The sequence below is a fragment of the Cyanistes caeruleus genome, chromosome 2 (assembly GCF_971803275.1).
Source record: "Cyanistes caeruleus chromosome 2, bCyaCae1.hap1.1, whole genome shotgun sequence".
NCBI lineage: Eukaryota > Metazoa > Chordata > Aves > Passeriformes > Paridae > Cyanistes > Cyanistes caeruleus.
The window spans coordinates 46,582,652-46,596,964 of record NC_141702.1 but is presented as its reverse complement, the minus strand read 5'-3'; the positions used below and the strand labels follow the sequence as shown (position 1 = coordinate 46,596,964).

Genomic DNA, 14,313 nt, shown 5'->3' with positions numbered 1-14,313 from the left:
GACACAGCAGGTCCGGGGGGACTGGCATGTAGACAGTCAGCAGAGCTTATTCATAAGGTTACTTGCCTTCAGGTATCTAAATAACCACCATACATTGTGCAAACAACAGTGACTGTTTGCTCCACATGCATTTCCATACAAGACATTCTCAATTTTCAAAATCCAGGAAGGAAAACACATTAATTTGGCCAACAGCTATCCATCCTATGCCCACTTCGTTATAAAACGACTAGTGCAGTAACTCAATCTGAATGGTTATTTTCTGGAGCCAGAGTATAATGCAATAGGCAAACCTAGGCTAATTACATGGGAAGGTCAGGCATTTTTAGTGAAAAACAGAGAAAGTAGAGGCCTGACTGAAGCCAGGGAAGACTGTGAAAACTTGGAGTGGCACACAGAACATAAAAAGCAGCTGGATTCACTACTCATGCACTGACATAGGGCATTTTGCTAAGAATCTCACTTGGAGTGTCACCTAACAGGTAATGTACCTGAAGATCAGTGTCAGAAACAAAGTTTTTAGAAGCCATCTGCTTCAGCATATTGATAATGCAGTGTAAAAAGCTGTGCTACTGCAAATTAACTATTTCTTACTGAGTTTGTCATTGCTATGTGCTGTTCCTCAAATACTGGCATGGAAAAGAGGGTTTTCCATCTCAGTTTCACATACCAGCCTTAAATGTGTCGTGAAAGCAAACCCCTTCCCTGATGTGCTTCCAGGGTTCACTTTCTCACTCACACAAGTGAATCAAAAAGATAAAATCTGTGAATCAGCAGAAAAAAAAAAAAAAGATCTAAAAGATCTTCTAACTAGATTTGAAGCCAAAATTGGTGCAGCATGCTAGTTTGGAGGTTAACCAATGCCTCTTTCCACTGTAGTCTCATTTTCTCTCTATCAGTCCATGCCCATGCAGGTTCTCACAAGTTCTCGCTATCTCAAAAGACAAATATTTTATATAAAGAGAGTGACCCACCTTGGGTTATGGAAATTTCTTTAATTGCCTCTGACATCTACCTTTGAGTATGAATTTCCTTCAGCTTTGTGTTTGGGTCACAGAAATGGGTCAGGTTGGAAGGGACCACAGAAGATGATCTGGCCCAGCCTCCCTGCTCCAGCAGGGTCATCCCAGAGCACAAAGCACAGGATTGTGTCCAGTCAAGTCTTGAATATCTCTGATGAGGGAGACTCTATAACATCTCTGGGCAACCTGTTCCATAAGTCACCTGCACAGTAAAGCTCCTCTTCATATTCAGCTGGAACAATTTTCTTTAGGTCTTCCATGGCATATCAGTCACAATGCTGAAAACACCCTCTGTCTTTCCAGTCCTTAAAAAATATCAAGTTCACCACAACAGTTTACTTTCAATACCTCACAAAGAAAGCTCTTTCTCTGCCTGCTCATTTTCCCATCAGCTACCATTTCCTTTCCACTATGAAACCAACTTCAACCATGTAATTTGCCTCCATACGATTCTTTTTGCTTCCTGACATGACTGTGTGAAATATTTTGCTTGTACCTACAATAACACTTCTGTTTCTACAAAACCTTTTTCAGTACTTCCAGTCTAAAACAGGAATTGCTTTCTCATTTTAGCAGTTTTTTTTCATCAGTCAAAGAAAAATCTTGAAATTAAAAATGAACTGTTTAAAAACTGTTGCAAGACAGTAAAAAAAATGCATCTCATATTCCCTGTGGGAAAAGTGTTAAAAAAGTGAGATCAAATGAGGCAAGCACTGCTTTTTTCTTTTCCCTTTTTTTTTGTTTTTTTGGTCATGGAAAAAGGATTTTAAAATTTCATCAGAAAAGGGAAGTAAATTTTCTGAAACTAACTTGTATACTCCAAGAAACTAACTCTTCCATTGTGTGGATTTAAAGACTTGATAATAGTCCATATCTTGTTAATAAAAGCAGAAGAATCTTGTATTTCCAAGCTACAGCCATCCCCAAGACTCCATTTATAATTGGTGTGGTGAGCAATGGGTGACTGTCCCTGTATTCTGCAAGTGCTATTTATCTTCTCACAGCCATCAGTGGGACACATCACACAACTGCATGGACCCTTCTACTTACCTGTGTATTTTGCTTTTCCATCCCATGGAGTACAAAGACACTTTTTCAGAAGATGGTATCCATTTCCTATGCATTTGAACAATGTTTGATGCCTCCAATAAAATACATTTTTATCTTATATTTCATCAGATGACAACTTTCATGTTAACATGAAGGTTTTTGACTCAAAATATATTTGACTCTAACCAAACAAATATTCCTGTCTTTGCAAAGATTGATTTTGTCCAAATCCCATGCCCCTTGAGGCAGGCACAGACAAACAAGAAGCCTTGCCTCGCATTTCACCCCTTCTTTCTCCTATTCTTATCACATTGAAATAATGATGCAATTTTCCCTGCTGGGTAGCCTTTCAAATTTGTACCTTTCTTACAAACATAGGGCAAAGGTTCACATAAAAAAACCCTCTCAAGCTTTACAGAGTCAGAAATTACACTGGTGGGGTTCAGGAAATGCTGTGTACTCTCACAATGAGTACAGATGTCTGTGGACCAGCTCAGGGTCATGAACTTAGGTCTCAGCTTCAGTACAGAGCTCACCAACCACTTGAAACTGAGAAGATGGTTTTTGGAAGTTTGGGTGCTCTATCAGCCTCACAGCACCTTTTCCCCACTACCCAAAACTCACAGGTCAATTTCCCTATCTTCTGTGAGGAAAACAGTGAAAAAATAAAAATAAAAGGCTGCTATTTTGTTCAGAAAATCTGAATCACATCTAAGCTCCGGCAATGTGATTTACAGTTTGTTCTGTCTCATTGTTATGCTCTGTGCTAGCCAACACTGTAGCAACACAGAGCTACAGAATCGTTGCCTAATTTACAAGGTTCAGAGCCTTAAGAGAAAGTGGCAAAACTTCCATTGATTATTTAAACATAGCCTCTCTGAAAAAGGACAAAAATTACTTGCAAGGAATTCCTATCAATAGATGGGGCCAGAAATAGACAACATACTTCTGATTGTCTTCAGCTCAAAACTGAAGCCTAGTCCAGGACAAACCATACCCTTACAAGTCTGTAGCATTATTTTCACCTGAACAAGTTTTAATAAGCTGAGTTAGCATTTGAGATTGACACATGCTGAACAGCAGGAACATTTTTGTATGACCACAGCTACACACAGCTGCAGTGGGGTCAGGGATGAACAGTGGTTTGTTCTTCTGTGCTATTCTGTGCCTACTGAGGATCACATTGTACAGAATGAAAACATCTGGAATTTGCTTAATGCACTCACTGTTAGCAGAGATACTGCAAAATGACCAACCTGCTCGTATTTAAGATACTGTGTTATAAGCACTGTTAATTAAATAAACTAGCACATGTTCTTTACAAGCCATAGCTGCACAAAATACTGATATGCATATAACAAAGTTTAAGTCTTTTTCAAAAATGCCAAACCCTTTTAGCCACCTTCTTTCTGTCTGTGTACTTCACTTTGATTGCATTTTCTCTGACATATTTCAACTGATCATTGTGCCTGTACCTGAATGGAATATAAAGTTAAAATTACATTCAATGATTTTCACAGGTATCACAAGAAAAATACTGTATATTTGGTTTTGGCTAATATTTCAGAGAATTCTGCATCTATCTAATTTTTTAGCACTGATATCACTGCAATATCAATATATAAAAAAAGAAAGCATCCTAAAATTACATAGAGTTTGCAGGCACAATTGACAAGGCATATCTTTCAGAGACAGACTGTATCTCTATTTAAAATATACTCATAACTGTCGTGATGTATGCTAGTAAATCAAACTCACAAATGTGTCTGCTAAGATTTGAAATGCTTCCATGAATAAATTTATATTCTGTCTGTCTCCACAGTCTAGCTGCTTTAAAAAAATTAAAAAAAAAAAAAATACCAACTTCAGTGAGCTGAGCATGTGTTCTAGGGATGAATTTGCTGAGGGGATAAAGGCTTTGACCTATGCTTTGCTGTACTGAAACAAGTGGGTACATCCCACACATTCATGAAGAGTGAGCGAATATGTGGAGCTGCCTACAGAGAACAAAAACCTGGAAAGTTTTCTTTATGTGTGACACCATTGTTCCCCAGTCCAATTCAGACAGAACGGGAGGTCTGGAAAAAATTGATGGAGATTTCAAGATATGGACTTCTACTCCATTGCCATGTAAAGTCATATACAGTCAAGGTGTTTAGCGTAGTATGTAAACTCTCACTAAGGTCAAAAGTTTCTGCATAGCACATTTTGAGTTTGACCAGAATATGGTTTTTGTTTCTTTCCATTTATTTAATTCTCATTAATAAGTTACAGCTACCACTGCCTCTAGGATCATGCATGATGAGAGAAATGCTGCTTAGCAGACTATCACTGCAACTGGATCCCAAGGGCAGATTTCCTGGTAAGGGTGTGATTTTGCTAAAACCAAAGCTGGAAGTGATTTGATTTAGTCCTGCAAGCAGAGGAAACGCTCCACTAAGGACTGGGGGAAGTTTAGGCATGGAACAGAGTGCTGGGAGCAGTGAAAGAGCAGAATAAAAGCTGCTCATTCCTGCCAGTGCCTGAGCCCCAGGGAGCTGGCTTGGTTTGTCCCCGGCCAGCACCCCTCCACAAGAAGTAAAGCAGTGTGAAACAAGCTGAAAACCCCTGAGCCTCAGCAGGGCAGTGTCCCTGCCTCCTCCCCACTGCCTCTCCCCGTGCTTTGGAGAAACCTGGAGCCACGTTTGTGATGTGACAATGGCCATGACAACAGCTGGGCATTTGGATCCCTTTGGCTCTGAGGAAGCCCTAATGCCCCAAATAATACAGCTCTGTAGTCACTCCTGACTTCCATCTCAAGTCAGGCCAGCTTTCCTCTGGGAATAAATACCCTGCAGCAGTTCTCATCGGCAGGCAGCCAACCTCCGTCTCAGGAAAAGTCCAATGTCTTTGAGGTTTTGTATCCTGTCAGGCACTAAGGTTGGTTACATTTTGTAGCAGCAGGGTGACAACAGTCAGCATAGCTTGCTTAATTAAGGGGATTTGCAGAAAGACTACCCAGCGGCTAACTTTCAACAGAGCTGGGTTTTCTTCTGCAAGGGTGAAAGAGGTTATTTTGAGCACAGTTCTGTAAATTCAGAGAGTAAAGCCCTGTCTGCAGCTAAATAGGCTGACTGTAGTCATAAGCGGTGGTATAAGATTTAGGAGTTGGTTTTGTATTTTCTTACATTAATTAAACTTCATGAGTTAGGAACAATGGAGGACAGACGTAGTCCTGGCTGCCCCTGACAGAGTTCTTGGGATTGTATGCAGGGATCCACATTTCCAATATGGGCTTAAACATGAGGCTGCATACCTCAGTTTCCAGACGTGAGCATACACAAGAGGCACTTGAGTTACCTGAAAAGCATCTACCTTGGTATTTTTCAGGCCAGAACACCCTGAGCCACTAGTCACCTAAGCAAATGGCATATTTCAGACCCTGAGATGGATTGGTGGGCAAATGCCCTAGGAGTGAGGACAGTGTAAACAATTGGCTTAGACAAATAAGCATTAAGGAAAATCTCTTAATGAGGCATCATCATCCACTTTAAATTCTAGAATGGTAAAGCATTTAGAAACCCAGCATCACAGCTAAGCAAGGTCCTCAGTGAATCATGTCTGATGAATTTCATTTCTCTTTTCACATAGCTTTTCCATACAGATCTCCATTTTCTCCACCGTACTTGTTACTTTGAATGGTTTATTTCGTGCCCAATACCTGACACTATGGAGGAGAAATCTCTGCTTCATTGTCTTGCTATTCTCTCTAGTTCAAAGGATAATGCATTTATCTCTAGGTTTTTTGAAACGTTGCATTTAATAACTAAGCTCATTTTCCCCAAATCACATAAGTCACATTTTCCCCATGATCACAGGAGCATAAAACTTGGTTCCTATGATCATTCATGCTCATAAAATTCAGTCACAAAATGCTTGAAAGCAGCAAATACTAAATGAGTAGAGAAAAGGGCCCTACAAACTCTCATTTACTTGCAAACAAATATTGGCAGATATGCTTTGTGTTACAACTTCCATGAGAGTATGAATATAAATTACTGGAATTGAACACATTTTAATTGAATTTCCTTTTGACCATAAACATGTCTTATATATCATACTTTCATAAACCTGTAAAATGAGAGTTTGTGTGAGCACAAAATTCTTCCGCATGTCTTGCAAAGCTGAAAGAAGACATTAATGTGCATGTTATCATAGAATGGATTGGGTTGGAAGGGACCTTAAATACCATCTAGTTCCAACGCCCCTTGCCATGGGCAGGAACACCTTCCACTAGACCAGGTTGCTCAGAGCCCCATCTAACCTGGCCTTGAACGCTGGCAGGGGTGAAGCATCCACAGCTTCTCTGGGAAACTTGTCCCAGTGTCTCATAATAAAGAATTTCTTCCTAATAATCTGCATAAATCTACCCTGTTTAAGTTTAAAGACACCACCCCTTGTTCTATCACCACATGCCCTTGCAAAAACTCCCTCTCCAGCTCTCTTGTAGGCTTCCTGTAGGTACCAAAAGGTGCTGCAAGCTTTTTCCAGGGTCTTCTCTCATCCAGGTTAACAGTTCCTGTTCTCCCAGCCTGTCCTCACAGGAGAGGTGCATCTGAGCATGGCCTCCTCTGGACTCACTCCAGCAGGTCCATGTCCTTGCTACGTTGGGGACCCCAGGGCTGGACACAGCACTCCAGATGGGGTGTCATGAGGGCAGAGCAGAGGGGCAGCATCACGTCCCTCACCCTGCTGGCCACACTTCTCATGATGCAGCTCAGGATACAGTTGTCTTTCTGGGCTGCAAGTGCACATTGCAGGGTCATCTCAAACTTGATGAGCTTAAATAAAAGTTTACAGCAGTTTTTAACTACTTAGTCCTCATAGAGGTAGCAGCCTCCCCAAGATATTAGGTTGTAGTAAAATTCTCACTCATTAAAGTGGAAATCTTTAGGCTTCTGGACCTTGCTTTGGGGATTGAAACAATACAATATTTGACTGCGAGATACACTGCTAATTCTAAAATGTGTGTGTCAGAAATTTACTGCTGTACTTGTTAATTCAGTTCCTACTGAGGAAACAAGAGCTCTGCTTCTCTGGCAAATCGCTGCAAGGAATAATCAAATACTTTGCTTATAAAACAGTATCACTTATTGATTGCTCTCTGACTTGGCATGATCTTATTTCCTGTTCTGTTCCCAGCTTAACTGGCTTCACACATTAAATATACTTATAAAAAAAGAAGGCTACAGATTTCTTTTATGACTTGTTTGCATTAACTACACATAAATAGATAAAGAGGAGAATATCCCCCACTCTGCGAGCATCTGAGGCAACAACCAATTGTGAGCAGCCTCTGGGCTCAGTGACCTAGAAACCAGCAATAAGACTCATAAAAATCAGATGCTGAAGAACAGCATCAGGGAGAGCTTCAGAAAGAGGATGATAAATCATTTGACAATTCCGTAAGATGTAAGTGCTTCTGAAATTATAACAGTAATAAAAATAAAAAAAAAAACTAGAAAAAAACCCTAAACTTTAAAATAAAGGTAACACCTCAAAAATATTTTCCAGCTCTATATTTTCTCTCATTTTTTGTCTCTTTGAACAATCTCAGAGACCCCATCCTGTACACAAAAACACACTGAATGTCCCCGTTTTTATTACAGAATTAGGCATTCTTCTTTCCTTAACACAACAAGGAATGGTGGTTGTTAAAGCACAAAACCCATGAAAAAAATCAAGATTGTGGAAGTACATAGAAAACACACAGTTGTTTTGATTCAAGACACCATAAGAGGTTCAAAAGGCAGATTTCAGTCAATGAGACACTCAAGTATGGAATTAAGAATCTCCTATCAAAATCCCTGGAAAACTGAGAAACAAAGTCACTTTAATATGAGCAACTGGATTTTAGCTTTCACATAAAATCCTGCTGCTCTTAACTGGTTTCATCCTTTGAGCTGGGTCAGTTATGGTGTCCGTAGCACATGGTCTGCAGCAGCCAAACAGTCATGAATGTCAACTAAATGAACAGACAAAAATTATGCAACTTTTGTTCGTAATTTAGAAACAGGAATTTCTGCAAATACTGCAGAGACCTGAGGAAAGTGATTTGGAGTTGTGGGATGGTTATAACTCTGATAAAGACTTACTGCTGAACTCATCTGGAATTTTTGCAGGTGGAAGGTGTTCTATGATTCCAAGATTTTACACACTTTTAGGTGGCAGGCAAAGAAAGAATGAGGTAAAGGCATGATGTCCACATGTGGGTACTTGTGATAAGGTGTGTGTACTTACTGATAATGGATTATCTCTTTAAATGGCTTAGATATATTGTGAACAGATCAATGTTAGTACTATCAAAATCTAAAAAGTAATAGCTGGCAGACAGGACACAGAAATGATGTGGCAATGACAACAATATTACTTGCCAAAGACAAAAGCTAAGCAGACACACATCATAGTGCTTTAGCTGTTTCACGTGTGATGATGCTCATTACCAGAAAGCCCAGGCACAACCCAAGACCCCACTGCACTGAGTGCTGCACAAGCACAGAATATGGTGAATTAAGACATTATCACACAGGAGGTGAAGCATAGCAAAGCCAGTTTTGTATCAGATCTTAGGTGTGCATGTTTCTTTTCACATCTGCGAACGAAAATAAAAATAAAAAGAAATACAAAGAAATATCCAAGGATTTGGTGCTTTCAGTTTTAACAGCTTAACAAGCCAATTAGGTAGGAGCAAACCTCAGGCTTCTGGCACTTTCTCAGTGTGATTCGCATTTCTCATCAGCATGTGCTGCCCTCAGCCTGAAAGAACTGAGTGCACTAGACCATTTTCAAAATGCTTTCTTTCATGCCTGTTTTCCTGTGTGCTGTGTTGTTCTCCTACCCAGAACAAGCTCTGCACCACAGGAGGTAAGCAGATAAAGGCTAAGGCAAGGTACTGGATAAAGGCTCCAGCTGTCCCAGGAGATTTGTTTTCTTCCTAACACACCTTCATCTCAAGGAAGATCTCGAGAATAGAAACACAGCAAGTACATTTCACCATTCCCTGCCATTTTTTATAATTCACACTTTCATCTGCTTAATAGCTAGATTTTCTTTTTCTGGAGTTTTTTGATGTAGACACTACTGTCTGTCAATAGGATGGAGTGGGAAGGCATCCCACAAGTTGAACTTAGGTCACCTTGCCTTGGCTACCTCAAATTTAAAGTAAATAAATGCAAACACAAGAAGTGTCTAGTGCAATACCTTCTTTTCTATATTGATATTTTTGAATAGTAGTTTTTCTATGACCCAGCCTGTCTGAGACCAAGTTCCATGCCAGTGGCTGAGAAGGATTATGAAAAAGATCATGTCTGGTTTTCACACCCAGAGAAGGAGTAGAGAAGGAATACGCCTCTAGAAAGAAACTCAACTTTTCTCAGCTAATGTCTTGTCTTTGTAACTGGTAGTGACATGGATGAAAGAGGGGAAAGCAGGAGGGAGAACTGGAATGAAGGGTCTCTTCACTCTTCACTTCCTTTTGCAACTCCTGGCTGCTGTAACATCACATACAGAAGTATTTGCATTTCGTGGGTGGGTTTTTCATGTGTTAGTTCTGCACTGACCAAAATCAGCAACTTTTCAGTTTTCAGAAGCAGATTGTTTCAGGTTTTTCAGTTTGTTTTGTATTTTGCAGACAAAAGAATCAAAACCATTTGAAAGGAGGTCAATAGGAGTTAAGTACATAATCCGTTTAGGATTTAGCAAATCCTACCCAGACCTTTTTGCATTTCTAGGCACCTAACTACCACTGTAAACTGGACCCTGTATAAATTTCTGAATTTTCATATAAGTTTCTGAATTTTCAATGCCTAAGAAAATGAAAATGCTGACTTGTCCAAGTTTGTTTTAACACTCCTGCCACTGTGGACTGGGGTGTCTGGTGGGCCCCTAAGGGGAAGAGTCAGGGAGACAGAAAGGTTGAAGAGACCAGGTTGTTTTTAATTAAGAAGTTGAAGCACCTGTCTCATCCTGCACATGTAGGATAGCACTGGCTACAGCAGAGTATCATAATGTAAATGAAAGGATTTTGTGAGACATGCTTGAGAAATAAGGTGTTATCATCAGTTCTACTAAACTCACAGTGTCCTCAAGTCTTTTTTATAAAATATTGCACTTGATGTAATTGAAGAAAATGAACATCTGGTCAAAACAACAGTAGTTTGCTACATAAGAATCACTAAGACACACTGCTCACAGCTGTTAAATACAGATGGCACTTTTGTAATATCTATGACAGCATAACAATAAATTGTGACAGTAGCTCAAAGTTATGACAGCACAACCAGGCAAGCATTTAATCACATTACAGGACATACAGGATGACAAAAGTAGTAACTCCAGGCCAAAAGGAAAACATTTCCACATTTTCTAAAAATTAAAAGCCCTTGTACCAAGAATTTAGTTATTACAGAGAGATTATTCTAGTGAAACAGCAGCACTGCCCAAAAGCATTGAGGAAATCACACCCCCTGAACCAGCACCGGGCTGCTGCTGGGATCTGCTCTTGAAGCCACTGGCAGCTCTTTCGTTTGGGTAAAAAAAGAATGTTCCACCTCTGGGTAACCATAGCCCAGACTTCAAGGAGTAAGAGGAGGGCACCCATCCCACCATAACCCAAGTGAGCAGGCAGGTGTACAGGCAGCCCTTTCTTTTCTCTTAGGGCCATATTCACACATACACTGACTAGTCCCAAGCTGCTCCAAAATTAAAGAAGGGGAACTTCCAGTAGGTGGAGGTGGAACGGAGGAGCAAAAGAGTTGTGGTTACTCCTCTCTTGCCAGTCATCCTGTTCAAACTTGACAAATACCTTCAGTCCTCCCACAAAGGCTCATGCTTTATCACAGCACAACAAACAAAACCTCTGTAAGGGATTTTTAGGATGGAGACTGAGCAGAGACACAGGTCCAAAGCTTGGGTGGGTGAGACACAACAGCATGGTGAAGGCACACCCAACCAAGATCCTAGCCTGACTGCAGCCCTTGTCTCTGAGGAGAAGCTGTAGTTTACAACATGCAAGCGAAAATGAGTGATTTGGTACTTTAAGATGGAAGTTACAAAATTATAATGTGCAACTCTTTTTCTTGAGTGAGATTAAAATGTGTAGATTCTGCTGGCACTCCCAGGCACACGCAGTGGAACACCAGTCAGAAGATGAAAATATTGTTAAAATGGTTATTTCCACTGTGCACTGAAATTACCTTGAAGAGTGATTTATATTTTATTTCAACCTTCCTCCCTCAAAAAAAATTTTTAAAAAATCAAGATTCTGTTATTTAAAACTGCTTTTAAACTTTCATAGTTAATGTGCACATAAAAAGTTTGCTCTGGTTGTTGCTTGGACATGGATAAAGGCATATAGCTCAACATACACTTGACATTTTTGAATGATGAAAGAAAACCCACACAGCTGAGGTGGGTCAGACAGGAATCACAATAAATTGGAGCAAAACCTCCATGGTATTTGACTAAGTGAACGTTCCTACATTTCTACCTTTAACAACATCTCTTTCTTTGCGATATTGTACCCAGAAAAACAACCCTAGCTTTTAGCTGGTCCCATAATATTCTATAATTGCTCTGGTTAAACAGCAAAAATTAGGGCAAATTCAATATGAACAACTAATCTGGCTCAGTTTTTTTTTTCTTTTTTGGCATGGTAACACTGAACATAATGCTGTGAAACCTTCCTTATTATTGATGTCATCCATCCTTAACTACTGCTCTGAAGTGAAAACAGGATCCACGGTGGGAGCATGTACAAATGACTGCTGCATGCCAGGGAAAGCATCCTGCATCTCTTAGCAATGCCAGTGGCTCCAGACTTTGCTGTGGACCCACGAGATTCACTATTTGCTAATTAAGAGAAAAGAATTTTTCTCTTTGATAACATTTGTATTGGGTTTCCATGTCAAGGTTTAGGAGGAGGAGGGTAAAGGAGTGGAATCCGTGAGAAGCTGCTGGAAGCTCCCCCTGTGTCCAGCAGAGTCAATGTGAGTCAACTCCGAGACTGACCTGCTGCTGGCCACGGCAGAGCCCATCAGTGACTGTGGCAGTGCTTCTGGGATAGAAGATTTAAGAAGGGGGAAATTAAACCCTACACAGCACCAGCAGCTCAGAACTCAGCTCTCACAGCTCTCACTCAGAAGAGAGGAGTGAGAATATGTGAGAGAATAAACACTGAGAACACCAAGATGAGTGAAGAAGGAAAGGAAGGAGGTGAGCCAGGTGCCAGAGCACACATTCCCCTGAAGCCTCTGGAGGAGCCCATGCCAGAGCAGGTGGATGTACCCAAAGGATGTTGTGACGACCTGGAGAGAGGAGCCCATGCTGGAGCAAGTTTGCTGGCACAGCTTGTACCTCAGCAGGGGACCCATGCTGGAGCAGCCTGTTTCTGTAGGACTGCACCCCAGGGAAGGGACCCACACTGGGGCAGTTTGTTTAGATCTGCAGCTTGTGGGAAGGACACAGGTTGGAGAAGTTCATGAAGGACTGTCTCCCATGGGAGGGACCCCACAGTGGAGTAGAAGAGTATGGGTAGTCCTCCTCCTGAAGAGGAAGGAGCAGCAGTGTGTGATAAAAGTACCACAGTCTCCATTCCCATACCCCTGCATTACTGGAGAGAAGGACATAAAGAAATTAGAATTAAAATTAGGCCCATGAAGAAGGGAGAGGTGGGAGAAAGTGCTTTTAAGGTACGGGTTTATTCTTTATTACCCTATTCTTGATCGGATTGGCAATAAATTCAACTAATTTCACTGAATCATAAAATGATTCGGGTTGGAAGGGACCTTAAAGGTCATTTATTTCCAACTCCATGCCATGGGCAGAGATGGCACCCACTAGACCAGTTTGCTCAAAGCCCCACTCAACATGGCATTGGACACTGCCAGTGGTGGGGCACCCAAGACTCCTCTGGGCAACCTGGTCCAGTGTCTCACCAACCTCACAATAAGGAATTTCTTTCTAATATCTGTTCTAAACCTATCCTCTTTCAGTTCAAAGTCACCTCCTTGTCCTATCCCTACATGCCTCTGTAGAACATCCCTCTCCAGCTCTCTTGTAGGCTCCCTGTAGGTACTGGAGGTCTGCTATCAGGTCTCCCTGTCGCCTTCTCTTCTGAGGCTGAATAACCCAAATTCTCTCAGCCTATCTTCCCAGAACAGTGCCCCAGCCCACTGATCATTTTTATTGCACTTGCCTGAACCATCTCTAACAGGTGAAAATCTTTTCTACATTGACAATCCCAGGGCTGGATACAGAATTGCAGGTGGGATCTCACAAGTAGAGTAGAGATGAAGAATCAACTCCCTCAACCTGCTGGTCTCTAAGACTGCTTTGCCCGTGGCAGTAACTGGTGAGTGATCTCTCCCTGTCCTCACCTCAACCCACAAGCCTTTTGCTGTATTTTTCTCTCCCCTTGCCAGCTCAGGAAGGAGAGTGATAGACCAGCTTGGTGGGCATCTGGTGTCCATCTAAGACAACCTAGCAGAACAATAAACTTCTAATTTAGCCCAAACTTTTTCTGTTTCTAAGGCCCTTCTCAGAGATTTTTTTGATCTGCTGATAACCAAGGCCTGTTGGCCTAGAGGTTCAAATTTCTACAACATATACATAGCAATTTGGCTTCAAGATGCAGCTGGTTATATTTTCATTGAATAGTAAAATAGCAGATGTTATGCTTTGGATATTCCATCCCGTGCACAAAAACACTTTATAAATGGATAAAGGAAATTCACACCCAAACGCTGGTGACATTTCTTCTTTTCCACATATACTGCATTTACAGCCTAATCAAATGACTGTTCTTAAGCCATGCTTTTTCAACAGCCAGTCCTTTAGAAATAAGATCACTAAAATAAAGGAAGATTTACAGCTCACATGCAACATAAGGAGAAGGCTTGGTAGAGTGAAAGCAGTTTATCTTCAACAAAGAGGAGAGAGACATAAACACTTCTTTTGCTAACAAGTAATCAGATAAACTTTCTGGTAACAATTCTTGAAAGGAAAGACACTAAGTTTGCCAGAAATCAAGGGCAAGCACAACAGCTAAGTTATCTCTCCACCCACATCTTTGCATAAAATTTCTACTTGAATGTTATTAATCATTCATGTAAATGTTCACTTCTCTATGGTGTGTTTGCTTTTTTCCTATCAATATATGCATAAATCTATCTAATTAATGCTAATATAAATGTTTACTATGGGA

General features: G+C 40.8%; 2 long non-coding RNA genes across 3 annotated transcripts in view; one reads left to right on the top strand and one right to left on the bottom strand.

Annotated features, from left to right (window-relative positions):
* Positions 1-14,313, bottom strand: part of LOC111927290 (uncharacterized) — a 48,953-nt gene that overhangs the window by 16,264 nt on the left and 18,376 nt on the right. The window lies entirely within an intron of this gene.
* LOC147654779 (uncharacterized) lies at positions 4,808-13,623 on the top strand. Its single transcript, XR_015283111.1, has 2 exons — positions 4,808-4,991; positions 8,234-13,623. It is a non-coding gene; the product is annotated as an uncharacterized LOC147654779 (long non-coding RNA).